The following is a 22,245-nucleotide window of genomic DNA, read 5'->3' on the forward strand; positions in this document are numbered from 1 at the left end:
TTACTGTGAGCAGTAATGCAGTTCTGGGAAGGCTGTTGGAAGAGGTAAATATGTCACTATCCGTACCAGATCAATATGTTAATTATAATAATTTATTATAAGATCAATATTCAATATAAAAAAAAAAGGAAACCACCCAGAATCTTAACATCAGGAACCTTGAATAACATCCACCTGTGCCAGTGTTTCTAAAAGGCCTTTAAACTAAGATAAATGTCTATTTTTTGTTTTTCATTTATCCATGCATATGGTAACTATGCTACTGGTAATCTGACCCTGCGTGTGATAATGGTTACGTATGTAAGGTAATTGCATAACTTGCATTACATAACTTTCTTGTTTTTTTTACTGAATTCAATTTATCTTACAGGGGATGTTAGGGTTTTATTTTTTTATCTTCCTCCCCCACCCAACAGAAAGAGCTGATCCTGTTATGGTTTATATCCTCTTGGCAGATTAAACACCTTATCCACCAGACATAATATGCTTCTGCTGTGCCATTGTTTTTCACCATTGACTATACCTTTATTATTAAGTATGTCAATAAGTCGCCGCAGGGGAATATCTTAAACTGTGACTGGTAATCCTAGAGAAACCTACTAAAAAGGTGATTTTTCCTGATCTGGGTATAAATAATAAAGAGAAGAAATATTCTGTTTTGGAGATTTAGTTGAAAAATTGGACTTTTTGTAAAGAATGACACTGTAGGGCTTCATCATCGATCATTTGATTTTGCTTACCAGTATTTTAAGTTTTTTCGACCTTTCCATATTGTAATGGTGAGCTAGGAAGTCACAATCCGATATTTCATATGAGCTGAAGTTTCTGGACATGTGACCATCACATTCTTTGAGCTTCATGAACATTTATTTTAAAACTATAAACACTGATATGGCGTTGTCCTACTTTTGTGGCTATAACAGCCTCATATTTTCCTGGAAGGCTTTGTCCAAGTTTATGTGTGTCTGTGGGATGTGTATTTGACTCATTTGTGATCATGTTCTGATGTTGGATGGCTCACAACTGGATTTTCAATTTATCCATAAATTGTTTAGTCGGGTTAAGGTCAGGGTTCTGGGCAATTCCCCTAAGTTCATCCACACTATGGTCATCAAACCATGTCTATATAGCTGAACTTGGTCTGCAGTGATACTAGAAGAGAAAGTGGTCTTTCCCAAAATGCTGAAGTTGAAAATGCTATTAAATTGTTAAAAATGTCCTTTGATGCTTTAGCATTACAGTTCCCTTTACTAAAAATGCCTTATTTCAGGAAAGTTTAGACAGGACGTCTACATATATTTGGACATATTGTGAATCTTCCCATTGGAGTACCAGAAAAGATATAAAGTCAACTTGTAATTCCCCTAGGCATCATCAGCCAGCACTAAAATATTTTTTAATATTACATCAGAGCAGTATTTTCACGGATTTGCACTGAATGTCTATACATACATAAACATGCCTATTTGGTAGTACACATTTCTTATAAGAAACTTTTGGAATAATTAAAGCAAAGCTATATACAGTTCGCACTTAACATAATAAATTATTTAAATCTAATACTTGCTCTTCAGAGACACATACTGTTGTCTGCATCTAACCTACGTAATTCATTTACTGGGGAATTAAAGTGTAGTAATGGTTTTACTACATATGTCTAGTAGATGTTCTTCTGCCATAATCCGTTCAGCAACAGTACAAATAATGTATTAAATACCTCAAATCTCATTCATGAAAAAAGAAATATTTCATGTTCATGCCGGTGGAATTAATTTGCTAGATAATTAAAAGATGGCTTGTTTGAGCGTCCTCTGACAATTCTGTGGAAAGTAGGTCAGTAGAAGAACCTGTTTTTAAGGCTAAGAAGAACGCGTTGCGCTCCTTTATTGTAATTCACTGGAGTGCTTGTGCTGTGTTCACTAAGTTCAGTTTCTTTATACAAGGTGATGTACGTGTCAGCTATTTGTTGTTGTCCTGAACCCAAAAACCATTTTTTGTGGCTATAATTATCTTTCCTATTTGTATGTAATAAGGCTAATAATTGGCGTTTAAAAACAGTTTAATAGCTACGGTGATTGTAGTTATAACAATAAACAATCAATAATCCTAACTTGTATTGATTTACCATAAATGTCCAGAAAATAGTTTTTGCATAGAGTGAAGTAGGGTAGTTGGGTTTTTCTCACTTCCTGTTCTGGTGGCAACAGCTTCATTACATAGAAAATGGGTAAATCTCTGCTCCAATAGTAACAGAGACAGAAATAGAATTTTTTTTTTAGGACAATACTAGAAACTGCAACAGCTTGTTATAGATTTCTGTAGCCGCCACCGCTGGGAATGTTGAGTAGCTAAAAAAAAATCTTGTTAGAGGACAGTTCTGCATTGTAATGCATCATCTTCTTGTAAGAGTTAGGCTACTTACTATTTCCCAGGATGCTTCTAATGATGATGGTACCCCCTGCTACAAAGAAGCTGGAAGAAAGCTTTGTAGATTTTCTTTTCTTATTTCATTTTTTCAGTTTAATATAACATTTTAGCAAAGAGGAGTGAACTAATTAAAGTGGACATTGCTTGGAGCATCTGATTTAGGTCAGATGAGAATAAAACAGACTGGCATTGATGCTAAGGCTGAAGAAGAATTTCTGGTGTCAGTGTTAAGGGGGGGGGGGGTGGCAAAAGTGGTCAGGGAAAAGAAAAAAAATTGGTTACGGTGGTCAGCAAACAAAATATACAGCAACATAATCAGTGATCAGTGGGAGAAAAGAAGCCTAACGTTAGTGTTTACCTGGAGAAACAAAATGTTCAGGGTTGATGGTTAGTAGGAAGAAAAAAGTTCCATGTAAGTTGGGCAATAAGAGAAAAAAAAATCTCTGTCGGGGGACAGGGGTTGCCATTGGTGCATGGGTTAGTTTGTTGGAGTGTCATTGATGGTGCCAAATATTGTAAATACATTTTAGCCATATTTGGGTAAGAGTTAAACTTTAGGAAAGCTATAGACTTGCATTGACAACTGTCCGATCCAGTTGTGATTAAAGATGTAAAATCTTTGATTGGGACAGACTATGAATTTGAGGAACAGCGATAAGATCTTTTTATTGTGCCTGTATGACTGAGTTTCACCTTAATTTAGGGCTCTGTCAATAGATGTCTGTTTGCTGATCATGTACTTTACACTGGCTAAGAGAAAATGAAGGTTTAAAAACAACTCCAATGTATATGAACAAATAAAGTTTCATCATGCCTACAGCAACTTATTTTCTATATTTCAATATATTCTATAGCAGAGTTTCTCAACCAGGGTTCCTCCAGAGTTTGCTAGGGTCTCTTGAGCAAAGAGCAATATGTGCCTCCCAGGTCAGTTTAACAGATTTCAATGATCTTTTTGGCTATCTGTAGGGGGGCAAACTTTCCAATGGCCACAAATGTAGAAGGCATTCTTGCCACTAACCACCACGGTAATATAGTGTGAGCTGTGGATATGGCAATTATAGCAAGGGTTCCCTGAAGACCTGGATGGTATTTCATTGGGTTCCCACATGTTAAAAGCATTGAGAAACACTGCATTGTAGCTTAATAAAACACATGATCTATGTTCTTTAAGGAAGACCTGATAAAGAAGCAGTAAAGACATGATAAAGTCACAACAGTCCTTTTGGACTAAGATAGATATAAATAGCAGTTTAAAAGCATGTGTAGAATGAGTGGGTCCTGTATACTTATGATCTTGCTCATATTTATAACTGAAAGTTTTCACTTTGTCATATTTGTCACACAGCTCTTTCTGTGGGTTTAGTCAGATATGTTTGTAAGCTATGTTCCTCATTTTTTGTTGTACACTGGCTGTCAATAATATAGGAAGTAATTTGTGCGCCCACTATGATAGCATTAGCTACATGAACCTGATCTAACTTGTACACTCTGGAAAGCAAATTAGAATCTTGTATCTTTTCTTTTATCGCCTGTGGGAGTTCCTAGAGTTAACCGAACTGTTGTCTCGTTAATATCAGTCTCAGGGCTTGTATGATGGATTATTATGCTGTACATGCTGAGAAGAATATGAATTGCCTGAGACACGATTTACAAATATAATTACTACATGGATAATGTTGCTTGTGACATGACATCTGAGCATTACGTAACATGTATTTATAGAGTGCCTACACATTCCTCCTCCATTCTGCAATCGTTCACTAGCTCCGTTGTCATAACAAGTGAATGCTGGGCCAGAACTGCCATTCTGGATTGCTTGCATGTATTTTGCTATAGATCAATGCTACTGTATGTGTGCTTCACTGGGAGAGATTTGAGTCATGCGATTTAATTAGCTAATCCTTTAATCTTTTTTCTCTACCATATGTCAGTCAATTTACACTTGGCACTTATGAATATGTTTAGCCCTACTTTGGCTTTCTTGCTGCATGCAGTAAGTTGTATGTTTCTGAACAAATCAACCGTTTTGTGCATCAAGCAATTTCTCATATGTGGAACCAAACAAAAGGTTAACAAATCTGAAATCATGGCGATTTTTTATGTAATTATTTCTTTTGGATATATATATAGCAGAAAAAACATTAAAATCATTACAGATGAAATTAAGACAATTAATGATCTGGTTACAATGGCATCTGTAGAATGGTTTGGTATATTGGACAGCAAGTGAACAATTCTTGAAGATGATGTGTTGAAAGTAGGATAAATTGGGCAAGTGACTTTGCAAGGACCAAAACGACTTAGGCTATGTACACACGTCCGATAATTATCGCCCAAGACGAGCATGACCGATAAGAATCTGACATGTACAGTGGTCGCCCCTCAGGTTGGATCTGTGAACAACCAATAAAAAGTGAGAGTTATACATGTCAAGGGAGGAGAATACAGCAGGTTGCTACTTACTTGTTCTTCCCTCCTCATAGAACAGAGCAAATACTGTGTGTGCAGCATTTGTTCGTTCATCTGTCACTGGAATTTATCATAAACTATTGTTTCCAGTGTCAAAAATTTTACATGTATGCAGCCTTAGTCAGAGCATCTCCAAAACAGCAGGTCTTGTGGAGTCTTCCCTGTGTGCAGTGGTTAGCATCTACCAAAAATGGTCCAAGACTCAATAATGGTAATTCGTAGGGAGATGCTAGGGGAACTTCTGATCCATTCCTACATAAAAGCACAAATTGCTTAAACCCCTAATGCTGGAGTGTTCAGTGTTAGGACAATCCTGCCAGATGCTCCAACAATAGTCAGCCATCATATGTACATCCCATCTGCCCTGATACCGTTCATCCATGACCTTCAAATCTTGGTGGAATCATTCACCTTGCTCATTACTGACTGCACCAAGGTTTTCCGGGAAGTTAGAAAGGTTGCTGTGCACCTTGATGCTCATATTGCAACCAAAAATTTTGCAGCTCCTCATGAGTTTCTGGACAATTTCTGTGTAATTATTTGCTTGTGTGTTTCCAAGAAAGTCCTTGACAATGGCTTTGAATAATAACTTCTGACATTGTCCTGATGTTATGGCAATACACAAAGCCACTGTCAGTTCTAAAGTACTGCAGAAATGCAATTTCTCTGGTTCGAAAGTACGATACCTTCGTTCCTTTTCAAGTATGTTTTACTCACGCAGCCTTGATGATAGAAGTTCTGAAGCCTTCTTCGATAGTCCCAAACACATGCCAAATCACTCAACCCATGCTGATCAAATCCCTTACAAACAGAGTCCTCTTCAATTTCAAACTCTTCATCATTGTTGTCACCTAGTTCATCACCATAATCATGTTCTTCAAAAGAGGGTAGTGTAACAAAAACCGGCACTGGGATTTCACCTGAATGAGCCATTGGGTGTATAGCCGATGGTAAACTAGGATACTCTTATGTTATATTTATGTTTCTTGTTAAATCCTGAAGTTTTCACTATAAAAAAGTAACAGTAACTGAAATGATCTTCTGGCTCTTGCCAAACCATAGGTATACCAAATGCCATTTTATCATGTGTTCCCTTTGTCTACACTGGTAAACCCTCGACTGTTTGCACACCTTATGAGGGGCTCGAGACTTATCTTGATCACCAAGTTTAACTTAAATATGCCAAATAGGCTTGCTCTACAAATGTGCTGATGTTCGCCCTTTTACTGGGAATGGTGAAACTGCCAAAGATATAACAAAATTAATCAGGGTTTTTAAGGCACTTACGACGAGAAACATCAGAGCCAGACATGATATGAAAGAAAGAAAATACATGTGTAAGTAGAAAAATACATTTTGCCTATTCACTACGTAGAGCAGTGCACAACCTCAGACCACACTGTCTTGGGTGTAAATGACTATACAAATCCACACTACAGTAATCCCAATAATAAAAGCAGTAGAGAAAAAACCTGACATGATGGAAGAAAACTAACTGCGCTTTCAGAATCAGCATACCTATTTTAGTGTAAAGTTTAACATTTTAAGTCAACAAAAAATGTGTTCAAAATTGTTCCCCAGTGTTATCAGTCGAGGCATGGGGCCTGATTTATTAAAGCTGCGTACACACGGCAAATTTTTCTCGCCCGATAATCGGTATCGGCCAATTATCGGGCGAAAATCTGCCGTGTGTACAGTCGGTCGTCGTCCATCGTCCGACGACCGTCCTGGCGGATCCATGGACGATGGACGACGACCGATCCTAATGAAAGGGAAGGGGAGAGCGCGCAGCAGGGTGCCGCTCCGTCGCTCTCCCCCTCCCCTCTCCATAGAGCATGAACGGTGCTGTATGTACAGCATCGTTCATGCATGGTGCAGTCTTTTCTCGTTGGAAAGGATCGTGAAAGATCCTTTCCAACGAGAAAAATTGCAGGTGTGTACGCAGCTTTAGGCTCTCCAAGGCTAGAGAGGATACTCTTTCATCAGTGAAGCTAAATGATCCAGCTAACCTGAAATGGATTTGGTTCAGGATTGAAAACATTTGCTAACAAATGGAAAGCTACTTTTAAGTAGTTCAGTGGAGACAATGACAAAACTACATTTTAATCGAATGGGTATTGTGCTATCTGTATCTCCCTGTGACCATTACCCCCCTCATTTTTTTTCTCAATGGTATCAAACTCTAATTAAAACAGGTCCCCCCTCACAGTATAAAAATGCTGGCGTTTGGTCTTAGCCATCTATTAATAAAGCAACAGTTATTACTGGTTTTATTGCACAGTACTGCTAATGTGCATTTTAAATCCCTGACATTGAGATGGTGTCAGTATGAACTCTTCTTGAAACTAGACCCGTGCCACAATTCAGGTGAGTACCCATCATGAGCTCAGGTCATATGTAATCTCAGAATATATCAATTGGTGTTACTTGTCTATATAAAATGTAAAATCTGTTTACTGAATTTTTCCAAGAAATCTAAAAATGGATTTTACATTCCTTCATGACTAATACTTGTAAAGTGAACCTAAGAAGTGAATATTTACTAATATTCTGCACATCTGAAAATTGTAATTGTGCCTATGTTGTGTCTTGAATTTTTTCTTGTAATAAAGCAGTCACTCCTTCTATGTGGGTGTCAGTACTGAGGAAAGATTAGCAGCAGACTTGCTTTATGAGAAAACCAGCAAGGAGTCTGTTTTAGGTGTGCTTGGGAATAATATGCCTGCATCACAAGAACAGAATAGCAGGTCACTACAAAAAAATGCATTTAAAAAGCTGAGGGAAATTATTTATAATTTTTTTGTAGTTTTGATGGGGCAGAATGGAATTGAAATCACTGTCAAGTTTTTAATGCTCTCCAGAGTTATGTGTAAATCATAATAGCAAAGTTAGAGGGTTTTTCCCATTGTCTAACTTTCTTTACTAGGTGGCAATGTCATTTGTGACTATATGTGTTGTTCATCTTAACGCAAAGTCCACATAAATGAAGGCCAGATAGCAGCAAAGCTGTTAGCATTAGGAACACTCCAAGAGTTGGTAGTATTAATAATCGTAATCATATTTCCTATCACACTTCTCAAAAAACCTAAGCTGATCTATAAGGTTTTAGCTGAGGCTGAACTCAATTACTGCATTAGGCATATAGTGTTATTTTCATTTTTTTCTTAGATTGTAAGCTCTTTTGGGTAGGGTCCTCTCCTTCTGAGTTTGTATCTGCCTGTCACTTGCAACCCCTATTTAATGTACAACGCTGCATAATGTTGGCACTTTATACATACAATTATGTATAATATGTATCATAATAAAATTTTGTAGCAGAAGTTTGTGGGGAGGAGTCTATACTGCTAAAACTGCTAAAAAAATGCTTCCTACTACACAGAGAGGGATCTGGGGAGTGATGATCCTGAAGTCTGATTTCAGCCCTTCTATAATTTTCCTTAACATACCCGGTGGGACCACCTAATACCCCAGTCCCCATAGCATTCCCCTTGGTTGATTTGGCTATTGTTACAAAAATGAAAAGCTCATGTAACAGACCTCTTTATTCTAGTATTTATTAATATTATATTTACTTTCCATCCATGTTGCCGTTTCCCATCACCTCCCTGGTGAAGCCATTGTCACTTTGACAGTACTAAGGGGAACTCTTTCTTGCGCTATGCACAGCTAAAATGGCTGCACATTCACTTTAAATATATTGGTTGCTGTCTACTGTGTTGCAATACAAGGAAAAATAGTTCTTGTTTGTATCCCAAAATTAAATATTTCACCACCTAAAATACTGCTGTGTGACAAGAGATGTAAAAGAATTTCTGACTGCACATATGCAGTGGAAGTAATAACACTGCAGATACTGTAAATAAACTACTTTCAATTATGTAGTGGCTTCATTTTAATTATTTACACACAGTGTTAAATATAGAACTGTGCAGAGGAGAAAGAACACAAACCTATCTTGCAGTATTCTATTAATATAAAGGCTGGGGCAACTCATTAAGAGAATATGTGTACAATATGCACATTACAAGCACTGTGAAAGTGTTAAAGTGGTCCTCCAACTAACAATGCTCAATACAGGATTCCATGCTGTGTGCTCTTAATACAGCATAGCTATACTTGCTAATATGCTGGATAATAGACTAAATTTTGCTAACCAGTGTGTCAGTTTACAGGCATTGCAAGATTTGTTAAGTGTGGAATAGCAACAGCTGGTCAGCAAAACTGCCATCATCACGTACCTGCAGAATTAGAGATAAATGAACATTAGTTGCAGGCAGATGAAGATGGTGAATTCATTCATCACTGATGTTAGTAGAGAATGATGATGATGATGGAATTCCCTGGATTAATTCCCATTGCATTTATAAATTGGGCACTTGAGATTTGGGCACGTGACCAGGGTCCCAACGTGACCTTGCCTGTTGCTTAAATGGAAGTAAATGGAATATGAAGCTGATTAATCACAGATCTCAGTATTCAAAATTGACACTTATATGGCCATAAGTCGTTACTGGAGTAATTAGGAACAATCATTTCGATTTTCCAATCCTACCTGTGAAAATAATTTTAGTAACTTGACAATTTACCTCCCTTCATGGCCCAAGGACAAGAGAAAAAGCTTTTGTTTAAATGATTCTTTGTGGACATTTTGGTTGCATGATAAAAAGTAGGTAAATACAGGAAAAGAGTGATTTTATACTGTTAACAGAAAATTAAATATCTGAAAGCAATTAAAACCGCTATTTAATATCATCTATCAATACCTTGCAAGTATTGACTTACCTGCAATCGCTCCTCTTAGATCCAAGCTGTCTGTACCCGGAGAGCCGCACAGTCAGTGCAGTTGTTTCACAGTTGGGTTCTTTTTATCACCCATCATTTCTTTTAAGAGGCCATCGATTTTGTTTTCCAACAGTGTGTGACCTTTTCATAGTAATGAGGAAAGAATTGTATTGAGGAAGAAGAGCTCAGCCGAGAGATATTTCCAACAGCTATTGTGCATCATTCTGCAAGCTGCATAGTAACAGCCCAGAGAACCGGGGAGGACTGGGACAATCTGGCTTGGGGGAGCAAAGACCAACAAGTGGCCCTTGTGGAATATGGACATGGTGGGAGTGGCACAAAGTGAGCAGAACTACATGAAACAAATATAGTGTGCTAAAGTTTCAGTCCCCTAGTAGTTTGTGTCTCTTCAGTGCTTTACAGCTTCTTGGCTCCATCATAGTGTGCCCCAACTTTTCAAAACCCCTCCATAGTATGGTGCAGATTTCCAGTGCAATCAAAGTGTGTCCCAACTTTAAGTACCCTTAAAATATATCCAGATACCCAGTTCTTCCATCCCCACAGAGTGTCTTACTTTCTTGTCCCCTTGTAATGTGTCCTTCATTTTGCATTGTTCTAGTACTTGTAGAGTCAAGAACCAGACTGTTGACAGAGACTGGAGAACCACATTGCCCGCTGATGAACATTCCTAAGAAGGAAGGCTATTGATAGAGATTGGGGACCACATGTGACTGCTACAGATATGTTGCATGTTCCCTATACCACTTGCAGGCATTTATCATTGACAGAGATGGCCAAATTCTAGATGTTAGATGTTACCAAAACAGGCAGCTACTAACAAACATGTCAAAAGCATGCAGATAAAACCATCAACTGGCAGCTATTAATGCCGGGAAGGTAAACATTTACAAAAAAGGCAGATATTACCAACTTTAATGCCAACAAAATCATACAAAAAACTAATAAACCCAGAATAGGTTTTAGGATCCAGGTTAATGAGTGTTTAATATTGTGTTCCTTTTAGGAGGGTTGGTTGCACATGAATATTTTGTAAGGTAATTCCCCTACCCTCTCGTAATACCAACAAAAAAGGTATATATTACCAACTTGAATCAACTCTCAATAGCATGTAGCTAATACCAGCAAAGACAGATATTTCCAATGGCAGGCATATATCCATATTAAAGCATTTATTACCAACTAGCCGGCAAGTACCAGCAAAATGCAAATAACATTAAAAAAACATAAGATATTGATAAGATTAGGATTTCAGCAAGAGACAGATTCCACTGAGATATTCCAATGACAGGTAGGTTCCAAAGCAACAAGTGCCAAAGTGACAGCCAGGTATCCTAGTGATGGGTATATTCTAGTGAAAGGCACATTATAGGGAATAATTCATTTACACTGTTATGCAAGTGAGGTGTAATACTAGAGACCCCTAGACAACAGGTAAGGTTCTCTTTACACAGTGCTTTACTAGTGCAGTATAATTAATACTGACTGATAAGAAAGAGAGAAGCGGAAGAGCTATTGAGCTTTGCTCATGGTTCCCAGGCTGTGCTGGAAAATGTCGTCTCATCTGTGACTGAGCTGCACTTTACCTGAATAGGAGGTGTGAAGAGATCTGGAGTAAAGATGATGCATTGCAAATTGTACAACATACTAGTTGATTGTAAAAATGCTGAAATAAAGTGGAACACTAGATTGAAGCTTATCCTAAACATAAGAAGATCTCGTTAAAAAAGGGATCTAATATTTGGGGCTTGTGGTTGGGGAAATACACAAAATCATGGTGGTGGATCATGGATCACTCTGAAAGAATTTCTTCACGTGAGATTAGGATCTACTGTAAATTGACAATTTGAATATTGTGGCGAGACTTAAACTAAACTCAAAGTGTTTGCAAAGTTATATTTTGCAGTATAAGGCATCACCTGGTGTTGGTGTCCCTAACTGTTGCACTTGAAATGTTATAGTGTTGTGCATTACAATTTGTATTCCTGATTCTAGTGATTAGTAGGTTCTAGTGAAAGACAGAGGCAATTAAATTACAGACAGAGAGGTGGAAATACTATAATCTAAGGGCAGTATATGGCAATAGCAGAGGGCTACAACCAGGATAAATGGGGGGATAGCAATCATGGAGATGGGCTCAGCTAGGACTGAGAGGTAAGTAGCCATGATCAAGAAGGTACCAGACAGGGTAGGGGGGCAAATTTAGGATATAAACCATTCTCAAGAACTGTTTTATATAGTAAAGATCTTGTAATAGGTAGTGGTTTTGGAACAGCAAAATGTCAGCATCCAACTTACACTACACCCGATAGGAACACTAAGCTGTCTGGTGCTGCAGAGTAAAGCTACGTACACACTTCCAATTATTATCGTTGTTAAACGAACGACGAACGATCCTGCACGATATCTGCGAACGATCGTATAGCACCGATCCTGTACATACAGATAACGGCACGATCGTTCGTAGATATTGTACACACAATAGATGCGATCGTTTGAGCGATACAGGGAGTGACGTGCACGACAGGAAGTGAACGAACGTTCGTTCATCACGCATGCTCAGACCATGGACGATCAATGAACGATCGTACACACGAACGATGGTCAACGATCGTCGTCCAATCCGATCCGCCGGTCCGGTCGTTCATTTCCAACGACTTTCCTCGTTCGTCGCCGTCGTTGGTTACTTTTTTTACGAATGATTTTTGCCCAATCGATCATTCGTTCGTCGTTCATTTTGAACGATAAAAATTGGAAGTGTGTACGAAGCTTTAGCTAGCCTTTTATTGCCAGACAATAGAGCAGCTTTGAGAGGGCAAAATCCTCCCTGCTGCCTGAAACAGACTCCCCTAACGAAGGATTGGAGCATATGAAATTCTGTTCCTTGACTTGCATTGCGGTGAGCTACCCAGCCTGTTCAAAGTTAATGGGATGAATGCATTATTGCAGCACAATGAAGTGACTAGGACCTTTCGTTTGAGACAAAAATATATAAAGATCCTGCAGAAGTTCCAGTTCTATGTTGCTAATTTTGAGATTAATGGTGTAACCCTGAAATTCCTTCCAATTATGTCGGAGTGTTGGCCTCCAATAATGAAAGCTCTGTGCTGTTTAGATTTGTCTTATAATAATGTCCTGCAGACTTATAATGTCCACAGCATTAATTATTAATCTTTGCCAAGTAAAACTTTTCTTTAGTATTCTTTTCAGCAACTAATATATGACACAGGCCTGAGGTAAATAATTTTACCAATCGCCCGCGGGCCCTGTTTACATGCGGCTGTCTCAATCACTGTGACTACCAGGCTATTGCTGTTCCTATGGAAACCAGGTGTATCTTCTCAGTTAGATCATGTTAATCCCGGATTAATTTGTCAGCAGGATGCGAGGAACAAATCAGCAGCTTTGTCTGCCATTTTATCCCAAAAAGCGAGCAATCTGCAAAGAATAGGATTACGGGAACAAACACAAGTGCTCTGTGGCTCTTCCAATATTGGCTGAATATGCTGGTTGCATTTTCTGTCCCAGCTCGCTCATGTGAGACGGGTTTAATCATGCTGCGTCGTCTGCTTATTAGAGCGTGGCAGCTTACTTTATTAAAAAAGAACTCCAGACACTTTTTAAAATACAATATGTCTGAAGAACTGTTCATTAGAATGCCTACAGGCTCCTTGTTTTTATATGCATATATTATGTTAAAGCAAAATTAGAAATTATTTTTAACCTACAATATAACAAATCCTAAAGGCTGCCAAAAATAGTATTTGTACAAAATAGTGGTGACCTCAATTCTCTCAAAATCAGCACTCAGTACATTCATTTCATATATTTATTGTGAATACCAAATGTCACATAGGGCATTTAGGGGCCACTAAGGTTCCTTTCCTATAAAGCAAATATGTAGCCCTGAAGAAAGGATCCTGTGTGGCCCCAAAACATTGACAAGTTAGCCAATATGACTTTAAACATTCAAAATCAATTTGTGAAGATATTATGGACCTCATTTATTAAAGTTATCAAAGACTGGAGAAGATAGAAGGTCAAGGGAAAACCCACTGGATCACCCAAGTTCACTCATGATTTTCTATCTTTTCCAGTCCTGAAGAGCTTTAAAGTGTGGTGACTTCTTTATTTATGATCTGATCTCCATCCATTGCAGTTTGGGGAACCCTCCATTTATAGTGGGGTAGCCCAGAATAAACATGATTTGTATCATGGTGGAGAGGCTAGTCAAAAGACATTGGCCGGTCTTATGGCCAGATTCCGATTGCTGCTTTTCCTCCCCTTATTCATTGAAATAATTAAAGCTTCGGGGTGCTTTTTTCAAGAAAAAAAGCCATTCTGAACAAAGCCATACTGTTGGATTACAACTAGGCCTTTAATATTGTCCAACACTTGTATTTGTTCTTTTACATTTTAAAAAAATTCCTTTAAATAGGTTTTGTGGTTCTCTTTAACGCCTCCTACATGCCATGTGAGAAGTAGTGTGTGATCAGTGGTTGGATAGTGATACCATGCCTTAGGGACTATATTCTGAAATAATTAAAAAAAAAATGTATACAGGGTTTAAATCGGCAGTCCCTAAAATTTTTGTGGTCCGTGGCTCTGGCCGGTCCACCCCTCCAAGTGGGGTCCAAAAAAGGACTCTGCTGGGGAGGGGGTGTACTGGCCAGAGCCACGGACCATGTGTTCTGTATGGATTGTAGGCTTAGACCTGTGATGGGAGAGTGGATGGGTTCTGGCATTATGACATCACTCTGGGGGAAGTGAAGGAAGCTTCTTCCCCTTTGAGTGACACACGGCTCCCCACACATGCGTGGTCGGGAGTGCCTGCCTTTAGTGGTCAGTAGATCTGAAAAGGTTGTTGACTGCTGGTTTAAATGATTAATTTTCAAAAGATGTAACTGCTAAATGATTGCTGGGTAGAACAGCTGTCCCATAATTTGGTACCTTCACATTTGCCAACCCTGTATTTTACACCCTGATATCTACTGTACTGGACTTATCTGAGAAGTAAGAAAGTCCATCCCATGTATTCAACAGAGGGCCGGATGGCAGTAAATATTTCTGGAGATTTTGCAGTATGATGGGAAATGTATATGTGAGCTTATCAATGGGACCAAAATTTTAAATTGTCATCAGAAAAGATATATAGGGGGACTCCTCCAATAGGAACACGTCTACCAGTGGCAGTTGTTTAAGAGAAGATTTCCCTCACTTTAGAGAGATTTATTCTACCTTCTTACTGTATTTACAAAACGGGAACTAAAGAAAGTCCCCTGATGGGACACGTATTGTTAAAACTACCTGACAGTTGTTCAAACCATTCCTTGCTCTCCTAAAAAGCAAAAAGTTGTCTTTAGATTTACTTTATAGCAGTGTTTCTCAACCTTTTTAACATGGGGAAACCCTTGAAATAACTTTCAAATCTTCAGGGAAACCCTGCTATAATTATTATATCCACAGATCACATTATATAGGCATGGTAGTCAGTAGGAAAAATGCTTGTTACATTGCTGACCTTTAGGAAGAATGTCACCCTTACAGATTAGCCAAAAAGATCATTGGTATAAGTGGTAACTGACCTTACAAGTACAATGGAACTCCTAGTAACCTCTAGGGATTCACGGAACCCTGGTTTTACCACACAAGGACTCAAAAGCTCCTAAAGTGTCCATTGTACTAATGTTCAGACTGGAGTTGGTTTGGCACAATATGTATATAGGTGGCAGAGGCAACCTGGTGGCATTTCCTTGTATAGTTTTAGTCTACATGTACCTATTATCAGTAGAAATACAGTCATTTTTTACTAACTTTTTAAACATTGCCACACAATTTAAAGCCAGATGGGAATCCATAAAGGCAGAGGTGAAGAGGAATTGTGTGGAAAGGGTGAACCTAGCAGAAGGTGTTGCTTTGGTGTTCCAACAGTTGTGTGCTTATAGACGGCAGTAAGAAAAATCTGAAAATGCAAACATTATTGATTGCTTGCAATTCACACACACTTCAATCAAGAATGGTTTAAATTTTGTGTGAATCCAAAAAACAAACATTATAATGCAGTATACCACTCTTTAAATGTGGAAGCCGTTCTAGCATTTACATTTCAGACTAAGAACATTTTTTAGCAAGTAAGGAAAATACCTGTAGATCTTGCCAGAAATGCTGTGTCCTTGTCACATTCTGTAAACTTAAAGGAGAATACAAATCATTTGTAATGTGTAAAACACTAGTCCCATCAATACACAATTTAGTAGAGATGAAAAAAGGAAGACGTGTTTGATGTTCAGCCTGTATGAGAACTATGACTCCCACTATACATACAATAATGCAGCCACATTATCTAAGAATTGGTAGGCTGCAATGTATTTGTGTGTTTGCTTGATACAGTTTAAATCTTTAGATTGTGAGCCCCTTTGAAGGACAGCTAGAGACATGACTTTGGACTTTGTACAGCGCTGCGTAATATGATGGCGCTATATAAATACTGTGTAATATTAATCATTCTTTGCAAAGGCTGTACAGCTCCGAAACATCTCCAAAATACATATAAGAATTTATTTTGCATTATTACCGTGTATTATACAGACAAGTTTAAAAAAAGAACACAAATAATTTGACACTTCTTGCACCTTCTGGCTATAACTGTATAAAGAGCAGAAAAACTGTCCAGATGTAAATGAATTGGAAGGCTGCACAGACATTATTTCATTGTGCCTAAGCCATTTGTCTGCCAGATGGAGTGCATTCAAGTTATCCATGTGAACACTGATCTGTATTGTGTACAAGAGACCTTGTATGCGCTTCCAACTCTCAACATAACTATTCACAACAACTTTCCCGTTATTGATAATAATAATTATAATGATTTATATGAACTCGGTATACATCATTAAAGTATAACTCAAGGCAAAAACTGTTTATCATTGGAATGGTTGTTGACACCAATGTCAGATTTTTATTGCTGTCTCTATTAAGAAAGGAATGGGGGGGGGCATTCTTTCCTATTGTACTGATCACCAAAAAATTGTATATAATCAGGTAACCACAAAAATAATTATACAGGGTTGAGTTTCTATTTTACTGAAATATATATTTAACAATAACGCATTGTGTATCTCATAACCTTTATCACATTGCTTTGTGAAAAACACAATCTAAATATTTACCAAAGTTAATCTGACTACTCCTACATACATTTAAAAATAGAACTTTTAAATCCATAAAACACTTATACAGTGCATTGATTTCTATAAAAACTAGACTATAGCTCCAATTTATCATCATCTAGGTCATTTCTTAACAGGGGACATGATTCTTGGAAAATAAGTCCTTCTAAAGGCACGCATGGGCTAAAGTGATACAACCAATTAGAGCAGTAACAAGACATCGGGAAAAGTAACAGAGCCCTCGAGAGTTCCATTGAGCTCTGGTTCATATCTGGAGTGCTTGTTGAAAAGTCTTTAGTTTTCTTGCTTGAGTGGTGAATGAGCTTTTTAGCCCCTATATGATTGCTCAGCATTACATTTCAACAGTCAGTGCACATCCATGGAGAAACAATAATTAGTGGGAACAGGAAAATGGATCTTTGCAGTCTATCTAAGCCTATCACTCATACTAAACCATGCCACATTTTTAGTTGATTTTAAAGGGACTATATAACACTTTCAATGCTTTTGTGTAAATGTGAGAAACAATGGCTTTGCAGGTATTATTTTAATTACAGCACTTTTTTAGTCTAGCATTTGGCCATTCCACTAACTTCCTCAACTTGTTTTCGTGAGCGTGTCTAGGTGTCGTAAATATCGGAGCTCCCTTCATTCTAAAATGTAGTAATATTCAATTGTTTTATGTACATTATTTAGGCGGCTTTCGAGTTTCCAGTTTTGCTCTTTATGCAGCCAATGCTTTCAAGCTTTCCATTTCAATGAAAAGTCCATAAATTATGTATTTAATATGTAGCGCACTTATATTTCAAAGTGACCCTGTGGCTAAATGGCTGGTAGCTTATTGATCTAAAGTTTAGTATATAAATAGATATTTATAAATCCTGTTGGTGATACCAGTTTTAATCTGTGAGTGCCTAGAAAGTTGTGCCTTCTGCTTCATGATTCTAGAAAATCGTTATATTTACCACTTCTCCATTACTTTGACCTTATCTAAACACAAAAACAAAAAAATATCATATATTACAGCTTGACAGTCCTTAGATCTATTGGATGCATTAGGTTTCCCTTTTTTACGGCTTACTTCTTTACATTGCTATCACCAATAAGAAAAACATTCTATTCATGATTAAAGACTTCATCTTCATGAAAGGAACCAGAAATGAGCCCATTCTCCTGCTCTCATACCAGCACTGTGCAATGAAAGAAATTCTGATAGCTGCCATGTCCTGTCTGATTTCCAATGTGCACAGATTTATGGGAAGTCAGTCATGTATAGTAGTTCAGTTATTTGAATTGTATCTGTGCAGATGACTAACCATGTAAACTTCAGACAAAATGTATCTAAAAGTTTCCTTCATTTGCCTTAGTACTTTTAGAGCCCCTTGGGAGCCCTGAAACGCAGAGAGCTCTGTTATGGGAGTACGACTTCAGAAAATCAAGGTCAAGCTTAGCAACCATCGGCAACTTTTTACTGTTTTACATGTTGGCCACAATAACTAATAATAAGAAGTAGAGGTCAGGGGTAAGGACAATGTTGACTTCAGTTCCTAAAGTTAAAATCTGCACAGAGATTACTGGGTGCTTTGGAAGATAACCAAAACATACAATTAGCATATATGTCCATTCCTCATGACTTAAAAGTCAGCTATCACACAGAGCAGCATTCTAAAGTTATGTACACACATCATATGATTGTCGGGGAGGATTGGTAAACAACGTTGGGGCACCACTGTAGACTTGTCAAATTGTAAATAAATGAAATTTTACACATATACACACACACATATACATATATTTTATAAAACCAAAGATTTGAAAGGCAACAAGACATTTGCTTGACTCGAAAAGGAAATATTCCAAAAAGAAATCAGTAGGCCTCTCCAAATGCAATACAACAACATCAAAAAGCCATACCTCACCATGCTCAAATTATAAGAAGATCTTCTAACACGGGACATACAGTACAGTAAAAGTTAAGATCTCCTGGCTAAGGCATTTCAGCCATACATAACCTTAACCTCATAAGCTAGAAACGGATGTGATTAGATCCAGGGGACCAATTGTGTTTTTTGCATATGAATCTCCATCATTTTTTACCACTAAGACCAAAGTTCTAAATAGTTGGTTTTCCTTTTTTTCCTAATGCATCTCCCAGAAATGGAAATGTTTTTCTCTGCTGTTCATCTTCAATAGATGGCTGACGTTTTTTGTAATAAGCCTACTCAAGGATCAAATAGAAGGTAAAAAGAAGGACAGATGAGGGTATAATGATATTTGAAAGGAAAATAATGGGTAAATTAAAGAGGAGGGCCTTCTCTGTGGGTTATTCGAAAAGTTTCTGCACTTTGATATTTTCATTGGAAATGGTGAGGATGAGAGGAGTAGTAATTGGTTGTGTCATGTTACTAGGAAAAATGCATCACAAAGGAAGGTGACTGTGTAGAAAAGTGATATTAATTGTTTTTCAAATTCTTAATAAATAGAGTTAAAAAAGTGTGGAAACCTAAAGACCCCTCGTAGTTTGATCCAATGAACGTTTACAACCCTTTCTAGTAACATTGCGTACATCTGGAATATCTTAGAAGTAGTAAGTGGCCTATTCCAAAACATTTCACCAAGTAATTGTTGCAATAGATTTTTATTTTACTCATATTTTGTCTCATACTATATGAATTACTCGCTTTAGAAGATTTTGTAGCCTTTAATATGGTAAAGGTCAGATTTTTCACTGAACCATTCATTCCAGAATTTATTTCTTCTGCTTCAGCCATCCAGGTAAAGGTAGTGTGTTAGACTGGATCTAACCTGGCCAAAGATGTTTCTAAAATGGCCCTGTAGCTATACAAAATGTTCTCAGTAAAACCATTCATGTAAAAGAACAGTGATCATACTTGTGTTTCCCAATGCTGCCGAATACCAATCCTGAAAATGGCAATAACCTCTTAATTTGCTTTGCTCATCCTAATTTGTTTCTGGGGCGGGAAATGAGGAGAAATCTCCCAGACTGAAGAAATACATGAAAGGGACCTTAAACATTTATTAAAGTTTTGACATTACATACACTTTAGGCATCTTTGAAAATGTAAGCCTGATCTCTGTAATTCAGCTATCAAATGCCAGTGCCTGTATTTCTTTGGACATTTTCACCATCATAATCAAGAATCCATTTTTTGCCCTACTGAATGCAATAAACTCGTACCCAAAAGAAGTAGTAAATCTTCCAGAGCCAACTGTTTCTTACTTTGAAAGGAAGCATTCTGACATGACATATCCTTTTTTCCTGGCCACCAACATCCTTATGGATAGTTTTAATCATTTTTATTTTTTGATACAGTCATATCAGACCCTAGCTGGTGCCAAGAGAATATGTATTCTAACAGTACAGAAGCAATAACGGTTGGGAGTGAAAAAACCTGCTGGTATGTGTTAAGATTGCAGGAGGAAACCAAAGTATGTAGAGGAATTCTTCACCAACAATGGCAGAATGTACAAAGCACATGAAGATGGATTGGTTTAACAGCAAAAGCATGATGCCATTAATAATACTGATAGGTTTAAGGTCCATTTATACAACAACAGTCCGCTGTGGTGCATTCAAGTTCCCATTCAGGGTCCATCACACCAAAGTGCACTCTTTCTTGTATTCATGCATTTCTACGCATTTTTCAGGCACTGCACTGTGTTGTTGAAGCAAATCATCATGCTTTTTTTATATTTTTTTATTTTGTTTTATATTGATGCACCATAACAAGCCAAAAAATCCAATGCATTTTCATCAACACATGGTAGCGGATTGTTTATTATTGCACTACAACACATGTGCACTGGGAAACTGCAATGTAAGACTATTTGGAAACCCATAGTGGTACTGTGCATGGCAGTAATGCATGCAGGCTGGTGTGGCTAGGCCCTTAGGGTGGCTATAAACAGGCAAAAGCAATTTAACTGACTGATCCAGTTGCCTTGATTTGTGTCATTTGGACAGTGTTTCTTAATCTTGTATCCTGTATGCACCTACATGAAGCTGTTCCCCCTGTTGGTTTAAAGCTGCGTGTCACTGTTGTATATAGGAAATTGGTCACAAAGTCATTTCTAGTCTATAAAAGAAAATGCTTTTCTGTGTAAAAAGAAATGGGAACGGAAAAAAATATTTCTGATGTTGCTGTTGGTGATTAATGGCAAGTTGTCAGCATGTCGCCACTGGTGCTAGTTGATGGCACCCAGTGCTGACACATTTGGAAAGAGTGAGTGCACAGCCTTTCATTACCTCCATGTTTTAAACTACACAGGGCTTCTGCTCTTTATTTGCAGCAGCCACCAAAAGAAAGGTAAGTATCTGCAGTTAGAGGTTGAATCAGTTAAAAAGGACCTCCAGCAATGTAAAAACATTAAAGATTCTTTGTTTAGAATCCAAAAAGTATACATACCAAGCACTGTTACCCACTGTTGTCCTCTGCCCACCACCACTGGAAGTCAGCAGGCAATACCAGCTCTTATTTTTCCATGCAGCCATCTTCATTTTCCCATCTTTAGAAGACAATTCGTGTTTTAAGGTTTGTTTCTTTCGTGGGGTGTGATTTGCTGAATCTATTAATATATATTGTTAGATGTATAATGAGAATTTAGATTACAGGTAGTTCCCGAGTTAAGGACATCCAGCATACAGACGACTCCTAGATACAAAGAGGGCTTCCCTGGTCATTTGTGTGCAGGACAGAGGCTTGATGGGGGGGGGTTTGCCTGCCTTGCAGAAGAAATCTTTTGCTAAACACAGCTGGGGTTGTGGTGATCATAGGGGGTTGAGCTCTTTCTGCAGCCTTTTGTAACTCTTTAATGACCAAGACAAACTCTGCAGTTAATTCTTTTTGCATATCAAGCACAGCTTAAACTTTCTTAAATTAGTTAAGATGATTTTCCACTTAAGATTTCATTGGATGGGGAATGTTAAATGTATTATGTTTTTGTGGGACACATCAAAAGATTTTATTGGATGTTGAATAAGGTTATGTGGCATGACATAGAATGATATTTCCCTGATGGACAAAATGGGCATATTTTTTTTAAAGCTCTCTAGGACTGTAGAAGATAGACTATCCTGGTAGAACTTGGGTGATCAGCAAACCTGGAATGGATTGCTATAAACTTGTTTGCTTTTGGTTAGCAAACATTTTCTATCATGGATAAGATCAATTCCAGGTTCACTATATCACCCAGGTTTTCCCATGATAGTCTGTCTTCTCCAGTGTAGGAGAAATGTAATAAATCAGACTCACTGTTTATAATGTGAATATTCTCAGATTTATGGAGACACTTTGTTAAATGTCTAAATAAGGATTTCTTGGATATACTATGAGGTTTCCTGGATAATTTTTGCTGT

At 37.7% G+C, this 22,245-nt stretch overlaps 1 protein-coding gene across 1 annotated transcript in view; it reads left to right on the top strand.

Annotated features, from left to right (window-relative positions):
• The window catches only part of PROM1 (prominin 1), a 128,670-nt gene that overhangs the window by 14,844 nt on the left and 91,581 nt on the right, over nt 1-22,245 (top strand). The gene's annotated exons all lie outside the window — the stretch shown is intronic.

Source organism: Pyxicephalus adspersus, chromosome 3 (genome assembly GCF_032062135.1).
Source record: "Pyxicephalus adspersus chromosome 3, UCB_Pads_2.0, whole genome shotgun sequence".
Taxonomy (NCBI): domain Eukaryota; kingdom Metazoa; phylum Chordata; class Amphibia; order Anura; family Pyxicephalidae; genus Pyxicephalus; species Pyxicephalus adspersus.